Below are 10,065 nucleotides of genomic sequence, written 5' to 3'. Positions count from 1 at the left end.
CAGCCGCTTCGGCCTTTTCCGGAGGAACACTGCGTGCCACTTCGATCGCGTTGCACTTGCAGTCATTCGGCGATGCCACCTTGATTATCAGTTAATAAAGTTATTATTCAGGCAATATGAAAGAAATTAGTTTTTTCTTTTGTTACACTTACACATAGTTTTATGAAGATCAATTTCAGACTCGGCAAAAGAATGGTTGTATCATGAGCGACTGTCACAAGCGAGAGGTGCGGTTCGGTCAGTAGGTCAGTCACTGTCGAACTGTTCGGTGCGAAGCACGGTTATGTTTCTGGTAACTCTATTGATTTCTTCAAGTTGTACTAATGTTTACGTTTTGCGCTGCGGTTTAATATGTATGCTTGTTATTGGCTAATACAGTGAGCCCACGCCGTTTAGTTTGCAGACTGTGCACATGTGAGCTTTGTGTGATCGCGTTTTCATCATAACATACCACCGTGCTAAACCGCTTTGGCGGAAATAGTTTTAAAAAAAATAAAAAAATAAATTAAAAAAATAAACGGAATGCATCATGGTTGAAAAGATTGAAGGGTGGAGTTAAGGACACAAAATAGATGACAAAAATAAAACAAACAAGAAAAAAAACTGTAACCAGGAAGGGAGTCGAACCCGAGTCAGCTGACCTTCAAGCTGGAGCACAAACCACTAGGCTACGACAGCAACTGACAGATAGGGCTACAAAAGTGAACGCATTTCAGGGTTACTCCGTCGTATGTGGCGTTTCTCGCGCATGAAGGTTCTGTTACCAACTCTACGGCTAAGAAAGGTTGCATTTGAAGTTAAATGTCCACTAAAATATCAAAGGGAACACCATTTCTGAACAACACAACGGTTTGCGCTCGCCTCTCGCAGTCGTTCAGCAGGTGAAACCAAATCGGCTTGCCTGATACAGCAGATATTTGAACACTACCACGTAACACTGAAACACTGAGCTACACTCTAAACAAAAGTGTTCCACTCCTGAACACCCTTTCTGTAACCACTTCTGAACACCCTTTTAGTAGAACACTTTTGGAACACTTTTGGAACACAAAAAGTGTTCTATACACAAAAAAGTGTTCCAAAAGTGTTCCAAAAGTGTTCACATCTGAACACTTTTAAGTGTTCACCCTGCTGTAACCACTTCTGAACACATAAAAGTGTTCAGGTCAACACTTTTAGAACACTTTTGGAACACTTTTGGAACACTTTTGGAACACTTTTAGAACACTTTTGGAACACTTTTGGAACACTTTTGGAACACTTTTAGAACACTTTTAGAACACTTCTAGAACACTTTTGGAACACTTTTAGAACACTTTTAGAACACTTTTGGAACACTTTCATCCTGCACTGTCATACAATTCAGAAAGACATTAAAATCAAATTTTGTGAGCAAAGAAGCATTTTTAATTGACAAAAAGAAATGTCTGCAGCAGTCGCAGAACAAACGGGTCTGGGGTAGGAATTGTTGAACACATAATATACCGAGCAACAAAATTCGTCATTGTTTGATTGACAAAATCTTCATCAATTATAGAGTTAGAATTATTAAACTACAAAAGTTTAATGAAGGCATGTTTGACCTTGCTTTTGTGTGATTATTTTGATGCTGTGACTGTTTTAACACACAAGACAAGCAGGTTTATCGTAAAACACATAATGCGCGCTCGCAGCACGTGCAAGTAGAGCAGGAGAAATCTGATATGTGAGATGTGTTCACTAATGCATTAGCAACCAAAAGAGACCATGGCACGCTTGCTGCCAGTCTCACTTTTGAAACAGCCAGGATGCCAAGATTGACACCACCAAAATGCCAGGTCGATTTAAAGCTGGGGGTGATCCAGAAGCGCTGGCATGTGCTTTAAACGTGCATGTGTCAACAGTTTATCACCTTCTGCAATGTTCTGGTGACATTGGAAGCACTGCAGTTATGCAACGCGGTAGATTTTTTCGCATTACCCCAATAAGACAAGATCGCAATTTCCTTCCACAACGTCTTCGACATCGATTCAATTCAGCCGCTGACAATACCAGGAACATCACTGGTAGCAACCAGTGTCCGATCAGTGGCCAGAGAACGCGATGAAGGCTGACTGAGCGAGACCTCCAAAACTTCGTTTTGTCCCGTGTGTTGAAACAATCGCAGCATCAAAATACTCACGCAACAGCTGTGTCAAACATGCCTTCATCAAAATGTTGTGGTTTGATAATTCTAACTCCATAATTGTTCGAGATTTTGTCAATCAAACATTGCAGAATTTTTTCGCGTTTCTTTTGTTGCTCGGTATATGTTGCTATTAAATAATATGAACGGAGCTCTGGTAAACCCCATCTTGAAAGTTCACACACGAAAGTCCGATAACAAAAACACCCTTCAGAGTTGGGAGGATTCCAGGCCCTTGGTCTTTGGTTTAGTTTTCAACTCGCTGTCCGGAACATCCTGTTCGAAATAAAAGTGAGTTTTAGAACATGATGCATTTCCAACTCTTAACAGGTTTGTGTTAAACGTTTGTACTTAATTGATAACACTGAAGTGTAAATCTTAACTAATAGTGGACTTCTTCTTGCTGTCAGCAGATCTCCAACAATCGCAGTTACAGGTAAACTTTGTTTTATTCCAGAACGGGCATAGGTCACATAACAGAACAAATACGTCACGTCCAATTCGCTCTCACCTTCCCAACACACAATGACACTCGCATGCACGCACATGCACACACGACTGAATGTAAAAAGTAATCCCTCTTGAAGCAGGAGTCTGTCCCTAAGAACAAAAAGTAGAATTAAAATAGGTCTTTCGCAAGGATTTCATTAGCGCGTGGCCACTCTGGAAAATGGCACTCTACAAATTGTTCATATAAGGTAAGCAGTAAACCGTACTGCTGATGTGGCGAGGCCTTGAGCACGCCCGTTTTCCTTAACTCGTTCTTAACCTATGTGAACCCAGGGAAAACACCTTGTCAACAATCACTGGAAGCCAAAGATCACTGTCGCAATTAATCGTGAACTCCGATGAGTTTTAGTTTAAAGAAAAGGGTGTCATATTGAATGCACCCTCTAGTAATCCGTTTGTAAAGAAACTACCTAAGTTTTGTTGGTTTGATCTAAATAATGAATTATAAGGAAATCATTTATTATGTAATGTATTCTATATTATAGAATGCATTCTATAACGTCCCGAACTGCCTTCTATGATAAAATGCATTCTATTTACACAAAATACCAAAATGCTTTTTATGATAGAATGCGTTCTTTAACGTCCTGAAATGCATTATAATTTATATGCATAATGTCCCGAAACTACAACAGGCCAGCCCCGCAAAGAAAAGCAGAACTACACACACACACACACACACACACAGCCACACAGCCACACACACGCACAGAGAGAGAGAGAGAGAGAGAGAGAGAGAGAGAGAGAGAGAGAGAGAGAGAGACAGACAGACAGACAGACGGAGAGACAGAGACAGAGAGAGAGAGAGACAGACAGAGAGAGAGAGAGAGAGACAGAGACAGAGACAGAGACAGAGAGAAAGAGAGAGCTGTGTGTGAGAGTGTTTGTAGATCTGCTTTCGAAGCAGGGACCATACCGAGCTGGCCTGTAGAAGTTTTGTGGCGCTTCATGGAATGCATTCTATCATAAGAATGCATTCTATCATAAGAATGCATTGTTGGACGTTATAGAATGCATTCTATAATAGAATACATTTCTGGGCAAATGACAAGTATGATTGAATGCATTCTATATTATACAATGTTTTCTATTTTATAGAATGCATTCTATAAATATAGAATGTGTTCTATGATATGGAATGCATTCTTTAATATAAAATGCATTCTAATTTCTATCATAATTTTCTAAAATATTTCATTATTTAGATCAAACTAACCAAAACTTACAAACGGATCGCTTTTAACTCACGTGATCTCAAGCTAAACCTACGTGAACCGAAGGAAAACACCTTGTCAGCGACCATTGGAGGCCAGCGATCACTGTCAAAACCAATCATAAACTCCGATGAGAATATTTTCAAAAGAAAAGGGTGTCATATTGAATGCACCCTGCATACACAGTTAGCGGCAATGGCAGATCCAAGCGGATCAGCAGCGTGTTGTCTGTTGGCCATGCTTTGACTAAAGCTGGCCTCAGTGTTTACGGCACTACTCTACCATAACGAATGGAAATTCTGAGTAGACTAAGTTCAGGAAAACATTTTATCATTGCAGGCCTCAGCACTCACTGAACTTAAGGCGAAGTGCGCCACTGAAATTTAGAGTGATGGGACTTAAACAGCCATTTTGAGTTGTTAGCAGTTTTGCACCTTTCAATCTGTCTACTTTCATGAAATGCATATGATTACACTATACAAACTCATCAAAGTCTCTAAAAACATATTTCATTGCACCAACCCGGCGAATTTTTCTGTCTTTTCATTCACTCTTCCGATAAAAATTCCGATTTTCAACCCTTGACAACAGACATTTCTGCTCGCCCAACGCGGAAACGTCGTATACCGTTTGAACAGCAGTTCTCTCCCCTGTGTCATTCGGCGGTTATTTTCGGTTAAATATGGATTCTCCTGGGGAAACCCCCCTATTTTTCAAACAAGCAAACCACAGACACTTTCCATATACGGGGGTATGACGTAAATACCTGGCCACGATTGGTCAGATAGGCTCGCGTGGCTTTTCGCGTTCTAAAAGTCGTCTGCTCACCGCGTTTAGTTTTCGACTGAGTTTGCTTAGAAAAATGGCACGTGTGAAAAGATCAACGCTCCGAAAAACACATCATAAAGGCAAGTGTACGAGAAGACAACAACTGAAGAGTTGCAGAGACAAAAGAACAACTAAAACACAATCGGTGACCAAGCGCACAAAATCTGGATCGGCCGCTGTGGCATGCAGATCAAATTCTGCGTCAGGACTGAGAGTGTGTTCTTGGCGGTTTGACGCGAAAACAATTCAAGACGAACACATAGGCCTACACAGCAGCCACTGGTCAAAAGCGACAGGTCCAGAGGCTTCCCAAACAAGGAGATGTCTTGTTGATTTGGAAACCTTTGATGGTATTGACTTGTAAACGAACTTTGTTGTCCGCAATGTAAACAGCCAACGCTGTCACCATGCCCAGACTCAAAACAGAGACACGGCCTTGCAGTGTACGCGCATGTGAGGAAGTTGTTCCGCTGGATACCTTGCCTCCAAAGAAAGCGGTCAAACGGATTATGGTCTCATCAGGCAAGCCGTTTATTCGTCCAGACTCCTTGATATGTGGGCTAGGTGCTCAACAATTTAACAAATTTTGTGAAAGTTTAGATTTGGTAGGCATGGATCACAAAACCTTCCAGAAGAAAGCTGATAAACTCTATCAACGACTTGATGTAGATCTACTGGAGGAGAAAGTATTCAGTGAGGCTGTCCGTCAGGTCAGACAGATACACGCAACGCACAATGGAATGACACTGTCTGATGATGGTGTTCTTGATATCAGTGTAAGCTACGACGGATCATGGCTGACCAGGGGGCACTCGTCCCACATTGGAATAGGGTGTGCTGTAGTCTAGACGTGCTGACTGGAATTTGCTTTGACGCTCATGTTATGTGCAACTACTGTCATACGTTTGCCAGACAACTGGAAACAAACTTCTCCAGGAGAAACCCCTGGAGTATGCTGCCTGGCTGGTAAAACAACTGGACATCTGTGACAAGAATTTTGCAGGTGAGTGCGTAGATCTAAACAGTATGTGTGTATGGTGCGTTTGTGAAGACGTTTGTTGAAATGGGATGATAGTGTGTTGTGTTTGAATTTTACATAGATCTGTAAGTGTTTGTGAAAATGTGTGTCAGTGTTTTGTGTGCGCCGTCTATGTGAAGTGTACGTGTGTGTGTGTGTGTGTGTGTGTGTGTGTGTGTGTGTCTGTGCGTGTTTGTGTATTTGTGTGTGTTTGGGTACTAATTCATGCATAGTAATACATGTACTGAACAAAAACAATGATAGCGTCTATGTTGGTAGATCTGTGGCTGATTGCCTTGTGTGTGTTTTTGTGTGTGTGTGTGTGTGTGTGTGTGTGTGTGTGTGTGTGTGCATGTATGTATGTGTGCATGCATGTGTGTGTGTGTGTTTGGGTACTAATCCATGCATAGTAATACATGTACTGAACAAAAGCAATAATAGCGTCTATGTTGGTAGATATGTGGCTGATTGCCTTTTGTGTGTGTGTGTGTGTTTGTGTGTGTTTGTGTGTTTGCTATTCAGTGGCTGACTTTGACTGAAACGGTGGTTTTATTTTTAGGTTCCAGTGGCATCATGGAATTCGAGGCGGCTCGGGTTCTGTGGGGCAGGTCAGTGTCGCAGCACAATCTGCGATACACAGTTATCCTGTCAGACGGTGACACAAAAACCTTCCAGGAACTTTCCAAAATAAAGCCTTATGGAGATCAAGTAACCATCGAAAAAGAAGAGTACATCAATCACGTTTCCAAGCGTCTTGTAACAGCGCTTCGCAACCTTGTTACAGACTGCCGCAAAAAAGGAATCACTTTGGGAGGGCGAGGGTATGATCAGCTAACTCTGAATACAATCAGGAAGTTGACGATATATTATAATCGGGCAATTAGGGGGGGGGGGGGGGGGGGGGTAAGACAGTTGCAGACATGAAACGGGCAGTGATGGCATCTCTGCGTCACGGCTTCTCAACAGATGACAAGCCACAGCATGACTTGTGCCCCCATGGTGCCGCGTCATGGTCCTTCTACCAGCCCCCAGGACCACACCCAAAACTCGTCCATACACCTCTCAACTTCAAGAAGCTGAATCCTCCTCTAGAACCAGTTTACCAGAGACTGACGAAAGATCAACTGCTTCAGAGATGTGTGTCAGGCAAAACCCAAAACTCTAATGAGTGTCTCCACAGCAGCGTTTGGGTTCGCTGCCCCAAGGAAAAATTTGCATGCAAAAATCGCGTACGGTTTGCAGTCGTCACAGGGGCTAGGGAATTCAATTTTGAACCAGCGGCTGCTCTCAACACTGCACAGTTCTACGGCTTTACAACAGGCTGTAACATGAAAAGACTAAACAAGGCTAGGAGTGTAAAAGGGTTCTTGGCAGCCTCAGGTTCAAGAAAGATCAGCTAAACAAGAGACGCGACACTGTGCGTGCAGCTAAACTCAAAAGACAGGATGAGCTCATCAGACTACAAGGGGGTGCAGCATATGCTGCTGGTCAGTTTTAGGTAAGCCTGTAGTTACCAGGTGTCTGTGAAAAATACCTGAACTATGTTAACATTGATTTGGGGTGAATGAAAGAGCTTTGAAATGTTCTCGGCCTTGTTTCTCTGTTCAGCGTTTTTGCATGACCTGCTTTCTAGGAAACTATTTTTCTTCAATCCAGCTGTTCAGAATGCAATGAAACTTAAGGGACATGCTTATCAGAGGACAACCTGTGGAATGACAACAGGAATTTTCTTTAAATTAATAAATAACTGTTCAGGCGGGTCATATTTACTAAAATTGTGCTGAAAAACATGATAATTCATCTAAAAAAAATATTTTATCAGAACTATTCATCCTAGGAAAAATCCCTGTTGTCATTCCACAACTATGGACTCCTACATCCTACATACAAAAAATCACATTCCTATGATTTAAGGGGAAGCTAAAAAACGTGTTCCTAGCAACCCATTTTGGCAGTTGGAGATTGCCGTTTCCATGGTAACGGACAGTGACGGTACTGAAAACGTTATCCGTTTTGAAATCGTATATGCCTTACCACTTCATAAGCATATAACATTAGCCTATGGTAGAAGTAAATACAAATTTAGATTTTAGTGGCTCCCTTTGCCTTAAAAATATGTATATTTTTTCCACCTTTTAAGGAGAAGACTGCAAAATAGGGCAGCATTCTCAAAATGTAACTGCGCTGTATCCCACAGAAGCTTAAACTTACATGAAGTGCATCCACAAGGTTTCGTCGCATTACTGTTAGCTCCATCTCCAGAAAGTGAACTGCCTCAGCGAAGCAGTATGGTTCCTGCACACACAAGATGCATGTTAAGAAATCAAACACTATTTTACTGAAGTTCCACATCATAGCAACACTGACAAGTGTTCTGATTCTCATACTTTTGTTTATTGTGAAACTGTGTATCAACATTTAGATTTCTGTCAAATGTGGAAGGAGAGGGGGCTGGCTGTGTGTGTGTGTGTGTGTGTGTGTGGTGTGTGTGTGTGTGTGTGTGTGTGTGTGTGTGTGTGTGTGTGTGTGTGTGTGTGTGTGTCCACATATGAGTTTGGCGACTGTCTGGTGTGTTTTGCACGGAGATATTAATTTTGAAACAGAGTATTTCAGCAAATAGTATAATCAATGATTCCGCAACCGCCGGCACAATTGGCCTAGTGGTAAGGCGTCCGCCCGGTGATCGGGAGGTCGTGGCTTCGAACCCCGGCCGGGTCATACCTAAAACTTTAAAATTGGCAATCTAGTGGCTGCTCCGCCTGGCGTCTGGCATTATGGGGTTAGGGCTAGGACTGGTTGGTCCGGTGTCAGAATAATGTGACTAGGTGAGACATGAAGCCTGTGCTGCGACTTCTGTCTTGTGTGTGGCGCACGTTAAATGTCAAAGCAGCACCGCCCTGATATGGCCCTTCGTAGTCGGCTGGGCGTTAAGCAAACAAACAAACAAAACTTATCAGATCAATTTGAAAGTCAATATTTCTCTGCAAAACTACACACTATATGCAAATGCAGGACATGCGTACCTTGGTAAACACGTCTGGGTTGCCGTCAGTGCCTCCTGTTCATCCTCAGTGCAATTCAGAAGAAATGTGCGCAGGTTACGCCCACATCGATTCGCCACATGGGCACATCAGCTCAAACGGCTTCCCAGTTCCCTGAAAGTGTGATAGATCTGTGAAATCAAATACAACCAAGCATGCATAGAATTATTCTAAATTGCGCACACAATCAACCTGGCCACTATTATGATGAATGTTGTTCATTAATGTATGCTGTTTTTAGCCTACCGCTTCACTTTATCTAGCGTGCAGATCGTACATCTATGGTCTAACCAAAGGAAGAAGAAGAATCCGAAAATCTGCAAATGTATTGCTCTGAGTCACAGGCGGAAGGTATCGTTCACTGGACCACCATTATAATTATAAGGAACCCCTGGACATACAAGTATAACAATAACACAAAACCAAGCACATCAACCAGAATAAAAAATCAACATCAAATTGAAATAGAGTTTATTTACCAACGCAGAACTAATGTAAAAGGTCCACTGATCAGCTGAAACCGTTGCGACAGCAAAATTAGAGAAATTGTCTTCAAACGTCCACAGATACAAGTAACAGGAACATGTTACAACAAAAATACGAGTGACTAAGCTTAGATGAATTAATACAAAATCTCAGCAAGCAACTTACAGATAACAATCGGAAATCCTGAGCCAAATCAACGCAGCGACAACGCAGACAGGTCCACAGATCTAAAAGTGTCAACGTTCTTTTTTGGTCCAGCTGAAGCATGATGGGACAATTAGTAACATTATTAAATTGTAAAAATAAAAATGCTAATACTTACCGCTTATTAGATGTCTCAGATGAAATAAATGTTTGATGAAAAAATATAAGCACAACACGATTAAAAACAAAAACAAAAAAACGTCCCGCAGCGGTCTAGGGGGTATAAAAATTATATACTCTAAGCGACGCTAAATTCCGACGAGTCTCCGTAGCTCAATCGGTAGAGCGCTGACATGGCAAGGCGAAGTTCTCGGGTTCGAATCTGCTCAAGGCCCAAATATTTTTAATGTATTATTTTATTCGGATCATGACTAAAAGACGAAGTGGAACACTTGTGGAACACTTGTTGAACACGTGTGTTCACCTGGTGTTCCACTGTGCAAAAAAGTGTTTACCATGTGTTCCAAAAGTGTTCAGGTAGCAGAAGATGCTTCAGGATAACACATTGAGAACACTTTCTGTGTTCCAAAAGTGTAAAAATGTGTTCACCCTAACACTTTAAGTGTTCACCCTAAACACTTTCAGTGTTCTCAAAGTGTT

The 10,065-nt window shown here is 41.9% G+C and overlaps 2 long non-coding RNA genes across 2 annotated transcripts; one reads left to right on the top strand and one right to left on the bottom strand.

Annotated features, from left to right (window-relative positions):
* Positions 1-1,381: 1,381 nt before the first annotated feature.
* On the bottom strand, positions 1,382-9,637 carry LOC138982030 (uncharacterized). The gene is made up of 4 exons (XR_011460763.1): positions 9,427-9,637; positions 8,758-8,889; positions 7,946-8,029; positions 1,382-2,440 (listed from the first exon to the last, which is right to left on the bottom strand). It is a non-coding gene; the product is annotated as an uncharacterized lncRNA (long non-coding RNA).
* On the top strand, positions 4,250-7,319 carry LOC138982031 (uncharacterized). Its single transcript, XR_011460764.1, has 2 exons — positions 4,250-5,719; positions 6,294-7,319. It is a non-coding gene; the product is annotated as an uncharacterized lncRNA (long non-coding RNA).
* Positions 9,638-10,065: the final 428 nt, after the last annotated feature.

Source organism: Littorina saxatilis, linkage group LG12 (genome assembly GCF_037325665.1).
Source record: "Littorina saxatilis isolate snail1 linkage group LG12, US_GU_Lsax_2.0, whole genome shotgun sequence".
Classification (NCBI taxonomy): Eukaryota; Metazoa; Mollusca; class Gastropoda; order Littorinimorpha; family Littorinidae; genus Littorina; species Littorina saxatilis.
This window is presented reverse-complemented; position numbering and strand designations above follow the sequence as displayed.